This window comes from Lissotriton helveticus, chromosome 4_1, assembly GCF_964261635.1.
Source record: "Lissotriton helveticus chromosome 4_1, aLisHel1.1, whole genome shotgun sequence".
NCBI classification, from domain to species: Eukaryota; Metazoa; Chordata; class Amphibia; order Caudata; family Salamandridae; genus Lissotriton; species Lissotriton helveticus.
The window spans coordinates 1,602,132,322-1,602,148,388 of NC_136063.1; the positions used below are offsets into that span (position 1 = coordinate 1,602,132,322).

The 16,067-nt window shown below is 44.9% G+C and overlaps 1 protein-coding gene across 2 annotated transcripts in view; it reads right to left on the reverse strand.

Moving 5' to 3' along the window:
* SEPTIN7 (septin 7) overlaps positions 1–16,067 on the reverse strand; it is a 525,571-nt gene that overhangs the window by 50,229 nt on the left and 459,275 nt on the right. The gene's annotated exons all lie outside the window — the stretch shown is intronic.

The following is a 16,067-nucleotide window of genomic DNA, read 5'->3' on the forward strand; positions in this document are numbered from 1 at the left end:
TCAAGTCACTCGCAGGGGTGATTAATGTCGCAGCCCACCGTGAAAAAAAAAGAGCTGGGGGAAGATAACGAGTCTGCCGGGATCCCTCTGTCCTCCCTGTGAACCCCTGCGCCTGTGAGCTCCGTGCCTGCCCGACATTCCGACGCACGCCTTTGGATTGGGTCGCGCGCGTGAGCTGTCTACGTTACAAGCTCACACGCGCGACCCAATCCCAAGGCGCGCGTCGGAATCCGCCTCCGCCATAGACAATGCTGCGCGCCTGTCCAGCTCTTGTCTCCACTCCTTGTCAGGTCTTGTCGGCTGAGCAGACGACTATGGTTCTCTGGCGAGAACGCGCTTCTAGCCGAGACCCAAAAAGGAACTGCAACAGCCACAGGTGTACGAGGAGGAGGGTGGCTCATGTGAATCTGCAGCACTACATGTCAAGAACAGATGCTTACAGGGTAAGTAACCTAATCCGTTTAAGGTTTGTGTGGCTGTAAATACACATGCTTTGCATGGACTGTAAAACCATTTGGGTGTTGTGGTTGTTTGAAAAAGAGTACATAGCACTGGCTGACCTACATTAGCTTGCGGACATGCTAGAACATTCACACAATAATGTTTAGTGAAAGTGTGTGATGTCGACCATGCAGTTCCCTTACATATATCAGCTATTGGGATATTGCCTGGGAGACCATGGAAGCCCCTATTTTACAAGCAGCGTATGCTCTAGGGGGTGTACGTGAAGTCCTTTTAACCTTGAAGTAACATGTCTGAATACATTTAATTATCATCTAGAAATGTCAGATTTAGACACGGATTTTCCTTTGGGAGGAGACAAAAAGCAACAAAGTAGTTTAGCTTGACAGAAATCTCGGTTTCAGTCAATGTAGTGCATTAGAACTTTTAACATCAAGTTTATTAAGAGCCTTTTCGTCAACTGAGTCTGGTTGAGGGAAGAAAACAGGCAACTCATCTGATTGGTCAAGGTGGAAAGAGGAAACCACCTTTGGAAGGAATTTTGTGTTATGCTAAGGACCAACCTATCCCTATGTAGTTGAAAGAAAGGTTGTTCTAAGGTTAGTGCCTGGAGCTCACCGACATGCATAAGTGAAGTAATCGCAATTAAAAAGGTGACCTTTCAAGATAAGAAATTGGAGCGGACAGTTATGTAATGGTTCAAATGGTGGCCCCATAAGTCTGGTGAGAACAATGTGAAATTCTGGGTGGAATTACCCTTTTAAGGCCTTCCATAAAGGCCTTAATAACTGGCACTTTGAACAAAGGTAAGAATTGCCTGCTTTGTGTGTGGGCAGCCACTGCAGCTAAATGTACATGTATTGAAGTGTAGGCAAGGCCAGAGAGCTGAAAATGAAGGTAGCAAACAATGTTGTGTACAGTTGCATTAAATGGATCAATGTGCTATTAAAGCAGTAAAAGACATATTTTCCATTTAGCTGCGCAAGAAAAACTTTAAGCACTAATTCTTCACCAAGAAACGCTATTCGTAGATAACTACCGCAGTCTCACCTCTATCATAAAAACCAACTATATCTTCTACTCCAAGCGCCCCTCTAAATGGAAAAGCACCTTCCTTCACCACCTCCCCATCACAAAGTCATGCAAAATCCCATATGGCTTGAAACTATCTATCTCCCCTTCCCCTACTTTTTGTGGCGAAATAGACATCTCCATTTTCAAATCTGGAAATATCCTCATTCAAGCCTCAGAAAAACATCTCACCATCTTTGAACTCCATTTCAGCGCCTTAACCTACCTACTCTCGACACCATCCTCTGACCCATCACCCTCCCATTCACTATCTGACCCCCACGCCTCCTCTTTCACCTACTCCTTCCCACCCTCTTACAGACTGTGAAAACACCATGGAAGTCTCCCAAGCACTGACTCTCATTCTTTCCCATAACTTAACTGTCCCTCCAAATGATTCACCAACTGACTATGCATCCACCCTTACTCTCTCTCCCCTGCGTGAGACTCCAACATCTTACAGCAGTCCCCCCCTTCTATCAGCCTCCCTATCGCAATCGGACCCTACGCCTCCTCTGTCACCTACTCTAACCCCCCTCTAACACTTTGAAAACACCATGGAGGTCTCCCAAACACCATGGAGGTCTCCCAAACACAGATTCCCAGTCTATCCCCTACCTTAACTACGGTCCCTCCTAATGATTCACCAACTGCCTAAACAACCACCCTTACTCTCTCCCCACCTATTGAGGCTCCAACATCTCACAGCAGCCTCCCCTCCCATCTTCTTCTTCCTCCCAGCCCCCTCAATTTGACCTCTCGCCGACTCAAGCACCTGCTCCAACTTCTTCCCCTCTAGCTGACCTTCATCTTCTTAACCAGGAGGTCCACTATCCTCACTTCCAACGAGCTCCCCTTCCCTTCTCCTGACTTTCTTGGCCCCCATTGACTGACGCATCCCACTTCACCTCCCTCCTTTCAGCCATAAATCGAAACTCTTTTCTACACTCCCCACCCGGGCTCCCTTCCCTCCCTCTCCCCAGGCCGCTTGTCTTGACTAACATAAATCATCCTCCAAGTCCTCCTGAACTCGCATCCCCATACCCTTCAACCTTATTCCCCAGACGCTTTTTAACCTAGAAATCCATCTCGCTAACCTATAGTTTGAACTCTGCTTTCTCAGAAAAGATGTTAACTCCCTCTCCTCACTTAACCGCCCCAATCCTTCTAGTCCCCTGTGGACTGATCAAAACTACTCTACATTCACCCAGCAACAGGATACTACCCCCCTCCGAACCCTCTGCGCCCCGACCCTCCCCCCGCCTCTGATATCCCAGACACCTTTAATCCTTACCCCCCTGCTCTTATTCTCCCGACCCTTTGAACCCACAGGCTCCTATCCCCGTGATCCTTGGGACTAACAGAATTCCAACTTCACCAAGACTTCCCCAGCAATTGACCACAATCCACCCCTGCCCTCCCTCTACAAGCAACCCTATACCTTTGAATTGCATGCTGGTTAACTGTCGCTCGGCAGTCCGACATGCGATTGAAATTTCAGAAACCATCCATAGCGAATCCATTGACATTGCCTTTCTTACTGAAACTTGGCTTAAAGATCACTCCTCTTCCATTCTTCATATACTCTCCCCCCCTGGCTACTCCATCCTCAGAAAAGATAGACCTGTCAAAATTGGTGGCAGTCTAGCAATAATCTATAAAAACGAACTCCAACTCTCCCCTGTGCCTATCCCCGATCTTTCTACTTTGGTATACCTCGGAGCAGAACTTAAAGTGCTAGTCTCCCCTCCAATTAGACTACACAACATCTATAATTCTCCCGGCGACCCTCTTCCTTTCGTTGAAGAGTTGTTGGACTTTCTCACCCAGTCCTCCCTTTCCAACTCTAAAAACTTCTTCCTCTGAGATTTTAACGTCCATTGGAACAAAACGACGATCCTATGGTTAACCTCCTCACTGATCTACTCACTGATCTACTCGACATCAATGACCTTAAACAACTGTGCCACACTCCCACTCACTCCAAAGGAGCCACTCTTGACACTATCATTACAAACATGAGTTCCTCCATAGTTCCCATCGACTGGTCCGACCACCACCTCATCCTTTTCACGATCACCAATTCGGTTCCACCCCCTCCACCCAAAACCATCAACCAGATGAAACAGACCAGGAATCTTCACCTTATCCCCCCAGGCGAACTTGAGGCCAAAGTCAAAGGTCAACTTCAACTCTCTCCTCCCTCCCAAAATGCTAATGACCTCACCGAACACTTTAGCAAATCCATCGTTGAGGTCCTTGACCAAAGTGCCCCAGCCAAACTAAAACGAAAGAAAAACTCTTCCAATTCCTAGTTCAATCCGGAGCTCAACAATGAGCGGCGTTCACTTAGATCGACTGAACGCTTATGGAGGCAAAACCCTTCCCCCTTTAACCTCTCTCTCCTCAGATCCGATAGATCCAACTATAAAAAACACATCCTCAATGCTAAGACATAATTTTTCCGCTCCCAACTCGACCGGGCCAAAAACAGACCTAGGGAACTCTTCAGCATTGTGAAAAACCAAACTTCCTCTGCAGCCCCCAAGGGGATTGCTACCACTGAGAGATGCGAGGAAATTGCCAACTATTTTTCAGAAAAAATCTCCAAAAATTGATCAATCCTTCGCCATAACCCCCCTCCTTCTTAACCCACTACCCTCATCAGACATTTCCTCAAATTCTCCTTCACTCTCTACGCTCCCTCAAGACTCCTTATGAATCCCTCTTATCTTCCCTATTCTTGAACCAGGCCCCATCGTACTTGAACTAAAAAATAATGCTTCTTGGCACAACTTCCATCCAATCACTGAACTGGATGTCCTTAACGTCATTTCCAGACTGAAACTATCATCTCACACTAAAGATCCTCTCCCTCCCAACCTTGACAAGATCTAAAACATATATATCATTGCCCCCTATTGGACCTCAATCATCAACTCCTCCTTTACTTCTGTGTCCCTGCGTTCCTCCAACTGGGACAAATCACTCCCATCATAAAAAATCCCGCTGGTGACCCTAATGACCTAAATAACCTTTGTTTTATCTCTAACCTCCCTCTTCTCTCAAAAACCCTTGAAAAATGCGCCCTGCTCCAACTAGATAGACACATTGATTCTTTCAATCTTCTAGACCGGCTCCAATCAGGCTTCAGAAAGGGCTGTAGTACAGAAACAGCAATGCTAAACATAATTGATGACATCCATCACTCCCTCGACAAAGGCGAATCCTCCCTACTCATTCTCCTTGCTCTATCCGCTGCTTTCGACACTGTTAATCACTCTACGCTTCTTAACACACTTAAAGATCGTTTTGGCATCAACGATTCAGTCCTCAAATGGTTCACTTCCTTTTTCCAACATAGAACCCAGCAAATTAAAATCCACGACTGCCTTTCTAAACCTCCGCCCGTCTCTCTAGGGGTCCCACAGGGCTCTATCCTCTTCCCCTCTCTATTTAATCTCTTCATGGAACCCCTCACCCTCATCCTTAAACAAGCAGGAATCAATTACCACCTATACGCCGATGACACACAACTTTACTTTAAGATTCAATCCTGCTCAGACGTCCTTCACCTCAATGATGCCTTGAGTAAGATTCAAGCCTGGTTCCAACACAACCACCTCAAACTCAACCCAAAAAAGACTGAAATCATTCATTTCTCCCCTAAGAACAACTCTCTCCCTATTTTATCCTGGATCTCGGACCTTACAGCACTCAAATGCTCTCTCACTATTTCTAACTCAGTTAAATCCCTCGGTTTTAACATTGATCAGAACCTCACTCTTATCCCCCACATAAAAAGCTTGGCCAAAAGCGCTCTCTTCACACTCCATCACTTAAAGAAAATAAAACCCTACATTCCAGCTGACTTTAAATTAGTTGTCCAATCGCAGGTCCTGTCAAAAATCGACTATGGTAACGCCATCCTCGCTGGTACTCCTAAAGCCCACCTCGCCCCAATCAAATCAGTTCTGAACCTTGCAGCTACGCTCATTAGCGACCACAAACAGTTTGATCACATCTCCCCTACCCTTAAAGCCTTAAGTGGCTGCCCGTTGAAGGAAGAGCTTCCTACAAGACAGCTTGCATTACGCACAAAGCCCTGCATCAATGCACCCCGCAATACCCCACAGATAAACTTCACTCAGCCGGCTGCTCTAGACCACTGAGAAGCTCCAACACCCTCGCTCTTGTCCCTCCTCTATTAAACAAGAATACCACACAATCTCGATCCTTTTCTGGGAACGCACCATACTTCTTTAATTCCCTTTCCAAAGATCTTCGTTGCAACCCCTCTTACGCCAGCTTAAAAAAAGACCGTAAACTTCTCCTGCTTACCAAATACTGGGGTACTTAAATCCCCTCCTGCGCTCTCTTCCCTCCCCTACCTCCTATTGCTCTCCTCCCAATCTCTCATCTTCCTTCGCCCACTAACTCCTCGCTCCATTCTTTCCTATATGACCTGCCTCATCACACCTGGTATTACCGAAACCTCCCCCACCCAGCCTCCCTCCTTTTCCTTACACTTCCCCCCTCTTCTCCATCCTCTCCCCCAAACGCTAGCCTAATCTCTCAAGACTTGCTGTAACCCTTTGTAACTCATGTAATGTGATGGTATAATAACTAGAGTTGTTTTCACCTTCTTGTGGGGTTTCGAATACCACCTCATTGTAAACCTATTATATGCAAATAATTGTATCTATTTATAGCTGTTTCAAATTGCCTTAACTATCCCCCTCCTTTACCTCTCCCCTTCCTTACCCTTCCTCCCTATTTGACATCCTTCCCCTCTCGCTCTAGCCTAATCCCTCATGATTTGCTGTAACCCATGGCAACTTATTTAGTTTAATTTGATTGTGTAATATTTAAATTGCTTTCTATCGTCTGTATTAATTCTGAATACTACCTCATTGTAAATGTTGCTATATTACAATGTATACTCATGTAAACCACTCTGATACCCCCGGATCCAGCTAGCGCTATATAAAACATGTTAAATAAATAAATGCTCTAGTCGTAGGCCAACAAGCTTCTTTAACAATGGTCATACATTCAGGTGGGAGATTTAGGTAACCAAATTCTATTACCTCAGGAGCCAAATCGCAAGGTTGAGTTCCCTTGAATTTTGATGCCCGATTTCACCATGGTTCTGAGTGAGACAGTCCGGGTTGAGGTGAAGCTTCTTATGGGGAACTACAGGGAGTTTGAGTAGTGTGGTGAACCAGGGTTGTCGAGCCAAAGTGGGAGCTACTAGAGGGAGGGATGTTTGCCTGAGCCTCCAAACCAGAAACAGGGGAGGCGGATATGCATAGGCAAATCTCCATGACCAGTTCATTGACCTTGGAGGCAAAGCTTGGGCATTTTGTGTTGTTGGATGTGAACATGTCTATCTGTGGAAAAACCCACTTGTGGAGGTATGGGAGGAAGACCTGGGGTGGAGTTCCCACTTGTGGACCTGCTGCTGCATTCTGCTAAGGAGGTTGGCAAAGTTGTTCTCTGTCCTCTGGAGGTGTTCCGCTAGCAAATGGATGCTGTGAAGTATTGCCTAATGCCAATTAGTCTGACATTGGCATGATAACTGTAGAGGGTGTGCCACCCCCCTCCCCCCATTTTTGTACATGCTGTCATACTGTCTGATCAGTCTAAAACAACCCTGCCTATCAGATGTGGTAGGAGCGCTTTTAATGCTAGGTGAGCAGTCTGAAGCTGGAGGTAATTGAGGTGGAGACCCTGGTGTTTGGTGTTCCAGAGACCCTGAACAGTGAGATCCTGTAGGTGAGCTCCCTATCCTGTGAGGGAAGGGTCCGCTGCAGAACAATTTGTCTAACAGGGTCGAGAAATGGTCACCCTTTTAACAGGTTTTGTGTGTTCCACCACTGCAGAGAGCGATGAGTTTGGCTATCAACATTAGATCTTCTAACTGACCCTGTGACTGAGACTACTGTTGTGCTAGACATTCCTGCAGAGGATGCATGTGCAATTGTGCATGTGGCACTATGGTCATGCAGGAGGCCATCATACCCAGCAGACAATTATTTTGACTGTTAGTTTTTGATTGGCTTGAAAATGTGGTAGTATTCTCTAGAGTTGTTGAATCCTTGCTACATTGCGATAGGCCAATCCCACCTGTGTGTTGAGAATAGCCCCCAGATATGGCTGAACCTGTAAAGATTGAAAATAGGATTTTGTGCATTGATGGCAAACCCTAGTTGATGGAGCATATCTATAGTGACCAACAAAATGTCCATGGGTCTAATCGAGCCTTAAAGTCGTTTGCAACGCAGCTGGCACAAACAAAGGAAAAGAGAGGAGAAGAGAAAGGACCCTCTGGTGTGGTCTGTTCTGTGGAAAATTCTTTCAAAAGGAAGGAATCCCATCACTCACCGTAGTGACATGCTTCATCATCTGGGATCTCCTCTAGGTTGCATCTAGGTGCAACCAAGGGCTACAACCCCCTCTCTAAGAGGGAGGAGCTCACGGATGTTTTCAAAATAGAGTATCTTTAGGATTTGCTACAATCCAGCAGATGTGAAGACCAGAAAGTTTCCAAGTGTAATGGGCGCAGTGCTGAAGTGTCGGTGATTTTGTGCAATTTAAAATTGGTTAACAATAGAGAACACCTTTATTCCTCATCCAATGATCACCAAATTAAAAATCAGTGCAAAAACAGTTTGAAATAATAACTGCCTGAGTTCGAGTCAAGGTCTACATGTTTCAGCCATTCCGATCAAAAGAAATGTTGGCCTTCCTCAGAATCTAAATCAGATAATGCTACTGCGTGAAAAAGTGAAAAACATCCAGATAGGTTGAACCAATTACAACCTACCAAGTTGACGTGAGTTCTCTGTAGAATATGGTGTAATGATGACACCTATAATGCACGAGAGAACAGCTTCCCCTCCCCTGGTAATTACGTTTACGGCTCAGGCGTGTCCCGAGGTACCCACGGACAGAGCGGGGCCTCATTTCCTGAGTTGTTACCAGGGGAGGCGAGGCTGTTCTCTTGTTGCATATCTATAGTGTCGCGAGTGTGTTGGTGAAACAGAGAAAGGGTACTGCCCTGGATAAGTCAGTTGTCCAGATATGGGAAGACATGGAGGTTTTGTATGCGTATATATGCTGCTACCACTGCCAAGCATTTGCTGAACATCTGGGGTATAGAAGTCAACCTAAATGGGAGGACTTTGAACGGAGGTATTAGCGGTATTCTTGATAGATTGTGATATGAAAATAGGCATCAAGTCTAGTTCTGGTAAAGTCACCTTGTTGGAGAAGTGAGATCACGTCATGGAGGGTGACCATATGGAAATACTCTGATGGGATGTGATGATTTAAGGGCCTAAGATGGGCCATAGTTAGCTGTTCTTTTTGGGGGTGAGAAGGTATACCCCTGACCCTTGATGTTGAAGAGGGACAGGCTCTAAATCTCCTTTGAGCAAGAGAGCTTGAACTTCTTGTTTGAGCAGCTTTTGATATTCCACAGAGAGTTTGTGTGTGCAAGGTGGAATGTTTGGAGGTGTGATGAGAAGCTCCAGTCAATAACCATGTTGGATAATGTCCAACACTCACTGATCCAATGTTATAGATCACCTGGTTGGGAGAAATTATTGTAGTTGGCCCACACAGGTGTTAAATGATTGGGGGAAGAGAAGGGAGTCACTATTTAGTGGGGGAGTGCACCCATGGATTTAACAACGTCCATGTACTTCATCTTTTCTAATGCTTGGTCAACTTGTAAACCAGGCAGATGTTCCTTGTCAAATGGGGCATTTAAGAGTGCTTGCTGAATTTCTGGCTTAAAACCAGTTATGTGCAGCCAAGAATGACTTTCCAGCAATACACTGGTACTACTATCCCTGGTAGCACACTAGTATTAATATCCCTGGCAGCTGTATGCACAGATTCTAGGGCTTCTATAGACTCTTTATGGAGCTGGACCTAGTGATATGCTGCAGCCCTGCAGAAGAGGTATTATCAGGTGATGTCATCAGGAGGCAATAGTTTAGCAGGGTACAGGTCTGGATCAGTGTCCAATGGGGGGATCAACAACAATCTGGTATGGGGTCTGGGGATGTGGTGCATCATGAGAATCATCACACCCATGCCCGTCTGTGAGGAAATGTGGGGATCCCTTTAGAGTAATATCTAGCGGATCACTCTAAGAATGAGGCAGAGATGGCGAAAGTGGTGAAATGAACGGTGGAGGAGGTGACAGTAGTAGTGGTGGTGGGAGGGGTGGTGGATAAGTAGATAGAGGAGAGTGCAAGGGACTAGTAGCCTCGTCTCCCTCTTTTTAACAATGCACCGGCAAATCCATTACTTCTCCAAAGGAAAGTTACCATTTTCATGGAGGTGGCACAGATATCACAATCATGCCTAGGATGTGGCCAGCCTGAGGCTGTATGTGCAGCTATTTATGCCGTGGATCGAGCAGTTCCTGCATTGTTTGGAGGATTGGCTAGACTGAAGTAGCGTAGTAAAACCAGATTTTGATGCCAGTCTCGGAATTTTCGGTACCAAGAGTGGTTTCAGGGTGGACGTGGTCGGAGCCAAAGATGAAGAGGGCTGACAATGCGGAAGCAGATGGTTTTGGCGGTGCTTGTGGTGGCGAGCCAGAGATCAAGGCCTACGTAGCAGATGTTCATTGAAGACCATGGCTTGTTGGCAGTGGTTGCCCCGGGAGACATGTTCAGTCGGAACCAAATGTTTTGGCGGCAGGACAGGGACGTTAGTACTTAAGGTACGCTGACCCAGTGGAAAGTCCTGCATCTGGAGGTCGATCGCCAAGTCAGAGCCTTCTATGGAAAAAGCCACTTCTTCGGCCACAGAGGCCTTAAGGAGTTCCTCCGCCTCTCCCTCAACATCCTGTTGACCGAAGAGGTCAGGTGTCTCTTTAACCTCCCTACAGTGTATCTCCTGCGACGTGCCTGTCAGTCCTTAAGGATTTTTTCAACCGAAATGATCAGCATGATTGAAAGATAAGCATAGGTTGAAAAACTGATGAAGGTCGGTCCATGGGTACTCAGTGTGGCACTTCGGACAAAAATGGAATGGAGTCCATTCCATCGGCAAGGCATTCTAAAACGAAGAATAAGAGATAGAAATACAGGCCCGTAAGGACAAGGCCTGAAGGCCACAGTTGAAGCACGTAGATCCAACAGTCGGTAGTTTCCTGAATTTCAAAATGCAAAGATGGGAACGCATTCGATAACAATACAAACGAGGGTAAGGATGGATTATGAACCGAAAGGAGTCCGATACGGTCTTGAATCGGAGCGCAGTAAAACATGTCTGAACCAGATGGCGGAAAGAAAACAATCTAAAATGGAGTTGACGCCCATGCACATTTTCACCAAGAGGAAGAGTCACTTTACCTCACGCCTCGAAAGACTTCATTGAAGAAAAAGAACTTGCACCACACATGCAGACCCAACAGATGGTAGGAGTATGTAGAGCATGTGTATTTACAGTCAAACACGCCTCAAACAAATAATTTATAAACTTCTAGCCATACACAGCCTGGCTTTCTAGTAAGACTTATTATGGTTACATATTCAATAACCACAGTTATTTTTAAGCATTAAATTAATTGAAAACAGAAAAGTAGCATTTGAACAGTTGAGAGGTATATTTGATGGCTACGATAATTAAAAGTAGTTAGAGAGACATAACCTATACCTATTAAGGCGTCAAAACTGTTGGGAGATACCAGTGTTGCTAAATCTTCCTCACCTCAGCAGCGCCCTTGACTGCTAATAATTGCCGATCTGAACATGGCTTCCTGGGCAAACAATCGCTTACATGGCTTAAAAGAATTTAAAGAAAAAGAGTTTTGTAGTTTTTATTCAGTTGTCTTTTTTACAAATGAATCTAATGTGTTTTAAATTGTAATGGTTTTAAGTAATCAAACATAGTCTTATTATTATTATTAACCTATAGCTTCAAGTGTCATACTTTGACATTGTCAACCAATAGTGAATTGCACTTAAGTGTTACATTAGCACTTTGAAGCAGCAGAAGCAAAGTGAATAGAGTGTTATAGAAGTATGTCAATGTTGAAATAAAGAAAACCTGCATTCGTGTGTCCACATAACTTTATACATGAATTAAAGTACAATGCACTGTGTTTGCTACTACTAGATTATATGTCTGCAAAAGAGGTCTTCAGAAGCATGGAGAACTCATTTCTAGATAAACAATATTTCACATACACAACCTCTTTCGTTTATCAGCTCATTAAATGAAACACAAATTCAACCGGAATACAAAGATGCTTTATGTCTGCATACTTTCTGGGGCCAAAGTTCATTTCCCTGGGAAAGCGGCTCTGCTGACGATCCTTTATGATTCTCCGACTGTTGGAATTTTAGTTTCCGGATCTGTAAATGCCAAAGGAAAGATAAAGCAGGCGCATGACATCCATTTCCGGTGCTTGATCAAAAGACAGGGCCCGGCACTGTGCTGCTCTAAAAACCAGTCCATACAAACGCTTTAGAGGTTGAGCAGGAGTACACCCTCTCAGTATTGTGAATTGCACGGTTTGATCGGGGACGAGGGAAGGGAGCTAAGGCTGCTAAATGATATTACATTTCTGGTTATGTCTAAGTCACGAGCTTTTTGTAAAGAGCGGAGGAGACTTAAAAAATGTAAATCTTATTTATTTAAGATTGAATAAAAGACCCACAGGTGTATGAGTTCAGTAGTCTAGTCAGATCAGCTCTAACCGCTTTTCTGACAATCCAACTAGAACTCCCCACAAATACATTCCATATTGCATACCTAGCATTCTAAGTGATGACTAAAGAATACTGTCTCCAAACTACAAAGAACTACAATGATAATGAAAGAAAGACATTTACCACACTTTTAATCTCTAACTCTCTATCCAGTCACAATAGGGGACCACAGTAGAGCAGAAAAGGGGGTATCCTCTAGCCGAGTTTGCAAGTTTCCAAGATGGAAGCCGGAGGAAAGAAACATGCCTGGAGCAGACTCCAGTAAGAGCTATGAGAATGGAGGACAGCGACATTTCCTTGCAACATGCATGCCAGGGCAGATGAAGACCTTCAGGAACAGGGGTGGAGGGCAAGAGATAGCGGGGTAAAGATGCCTATGACATGTGGTAACATCAGCAGGGTCAAAGTGAGGTCCCTCTGTTTGATGGCCAAACTTGACTGGGTAAGGAGCATTTTGCTGGACACTATTAAAACAAGCATTGGCATAGCCAATAGGTCTCGCTTTTGGGACCTTCTAAGTTAGTATAAAACTTCACGTTTACATTTACTTCGTATTTAGGATGCAGTAAATGTAAACGTGAAGTCTTACACTTCAGTTTTTTTATTACTTACAATGGTCTCAAACTCGGGCTGGGTGGAGAAGAGGGAGACTATGTTTAGGCATTAATGAGTACCTAGGAGTGTACAGAACATTCAAAATGATGCTTCACCATCGCTACTCTATTTCCCCGTCTGTACTTCCAGGTCTTTGCAACTCAAAGGCTTTCACTGGCTTCCTATAAAGACACTTGCTCTTTAAATGATTGCGCCACAAGCAAAAGCTCCGATTGGCACGGGCCCACGCTATCTGAGTAGCAGCGGTGCTAGAATAAAGGGGGAACCAGTTGGACTGAGGGGCAAGATATACCAATAGTTTATTGTTAGGAAACCAGCTCCCCTACTTAGTCGAGACGGTTAATTACGAGTTGAAATGCTTCAGCTGAAGTGCCATTCGGGGAGGCTCCTGTGCTGTGAAACTGAGGGAGAGAAACAGCTGGACAAGCCTTCTTGCCATGAGGCTTGCCAGAAGTGTAAATGTACACAACTGGTCAGTCTGCAAACGTAATGGGCGCCTAAAATCCGGTAGTGGCTTTAATTGATGGTATAACTTGAAGCTTCCTCATAACACGTGTTCTCTGTGAGATATTGTAAGGGAGCCACCAGCTAAAATGTGAAGAATGCGCTTTAAAAAGAAAGTTACCAAAATTAATTGCTTACTGATATACATTCTTTGAGGAGTATTGTAACTCCCAAGAGCTACCAGCTAAGTTGTGGTATTAGCTTTTAAGACAAAAAAATATATACATTTTGAAAACCCCTTTTATCCCAAACCTTTTTGCACATTCTGGGGCAGCCTCTTATACTGTGTGTAATGCAAGTTTAAAAAGTGTATTTGTAAAGCGCAAGCTCACTGAGAAGGGCATCTTGGCGCTGAAAAGATGTTGGTTATCCAACTCAATGGTACTCATTAATAAATGGCGCACATGTTCAGTGCTTTCTAAAACAGACAGACCATGTAGCACTAAACACACACAAGTCACGAGTCTCCACTGCATCAACCAGGATTTTGTGCAATGCATTAACTATTTGAGGTTTCATCATTTATATTAGAATTAATTTAAGCTGCGTGTTTTATATGTAGCTACCGAAAAAACGTAACATTTTTAGCTTATTCCCGCCCACTTATTACGCCCCCTACCCCACCCCCTTGTGCGCAGCATCGCAGTTCCCATACCACTTTGTGCTCCGTCACCACTGTTAGCGGATACATTTACCTCAACGCGAATAATAAAAATAAAAATAAATAAGAAATGTGGACTGTTAGGCTGCTTTTCATGACTCCGCCCCTGCCGACTCCACCCTCTTTTTTTAGCCACATGTTAACCCCGAATTGATGGATTCCCAGAGTAAAAAGTTTTCCCCGACCTCATTATTTGCATCGGTCCCCCGCAACCACTATACAACCACGGCGGCCGCTCCTTTCCCTTCCTGGCAGCTCGTAATTTAAATACCCTAAGCTCTCTATCTCTGGCTGAGCCATCACTAATCTTCAAGGAACCGCTGAAGACGTGATTTTGATTTATATTCTCGGGTCTGCTGTTTTCTACATCGAGCCCAGTAATTTGATCTTCAGTGCTGGTGGGGGTGAGGCTTTACAAACCCCAAAAAACGCTGCGCGATGGCGAGTTACGCAATCTAATTGTTTTGTGAAGCGGAGGCGTGGGTGCAAGACAAAGTGGATCCAAGACCGTTTCAGAACCCCGTCCCTTTGGACAATGTTACGACAACCTCTGCCTAAATAATGTTAATCTGCAGAACCACAATCAAAAGGAGTTCGATGACCGCATGTTCGATAATATGAACACCCTTCGATAACAGGGAGGAAGCAGCGTTGAAGACATGGAGCAGTGTTGTGGTCCCGACTCGCATTACAGTTTACACTAACGTTCGCAATTCTGTCCCATTCACTTCGGGGTTTCAATGGTCAACAGTATTAAAGAGGCTTTATCTTGATCGGTCCATGACACTGCTGCCGCCAAATGCCCCAATTCCATGTGTTTCCCTGCCTTCGGTTAAGGGAAGCAGCGGACTAACAGTGGTCAGACAGTAAGTACGAACGTTCAGCCGGTTAACTCAGCTTCTTTATACTGTCCTAGACAGGGCATATATGAATACGACAGGGAGGGTGAGCGATGACAGGAACAAGCCGAAAGTGTATTCTCCCTTATCAATAACCGCGCACAAAGACTACTATGTGGGATGTATGTCGTTAAAACGCATGCTTTTTCCACGCATGCCTTTATAACGCAGTTTTTACAATGCAAGTCGTTACAACGACTTGCGTTGGGGGGCGCTGGATAGTGAATAGTTTAATTTACTATTCCAACTCCAGTCCCCGTGGATAGTAGGGAAGGTTTTGGATAGTAAATTAAACTATTCCCTATCCTACAGCGCCCTCCAGCGTAAGTCGTAACGACTTGCGTTGTAATTCCTGCGTTGTAAAGGTACTGCGTGGAAAAAGTTTAGTTGTAAAGGATGTTTCCCACTATGTGCAGTCAAAGCACGTGCGAAACCATGCCCAGTAGTGTGTCTGATGGTGGGCAGATTTATACTGAGTCTAGCCCACTAGAGCATACAGGCGGTCGTGTGCATACTGGTATTGTCTAAAAATATGCTGCAAAAATGCTGACATTTTGCGCTCACCGAAATGCTTGTAGCCAGCATATATACTACACCCATGAAACATCAGTAATAATTTGGACAAACTTGGACACTCAGTTAAAGTGGGGGAAGTGTGCCTGCAGAAACAGACGAGCAAAAAGATTAGAAAAAAAGACCCACAAAGTTTCTCTTGTGGGATCGAGCAGGGGCACCATCTGTTTGAAAGTTAATCACAAACAGATGTCGCCAAAAGCTCGCTCCCGCAAGGGAATTGCCAAACGTGCACGTGTTGCCATTGAAAGCATTGCAAAGAGTGCACGTTTTTGGGGGGGAAAAGCAAATTGATTCCTAAGGGTCTCCTCCTATGTAGCGAAATTCGTTTTTTTTGTAGTTCACCATGAAGGCGGCAAGGGTTCGTGGACGATGATGGAGATGATTTGCTGACAGAGAACCTTGTGGAAGGGCAGAGGGAAATGGTGGCGGTTTCACTGACAATTCTGAGAAAACTGGATAGAGGTAAGAAAATCACTGTGGTAATGGAGTCCAGACTGGAAGTGATGGAGAGACAGGTGTCCGAAACGTATACACATACAC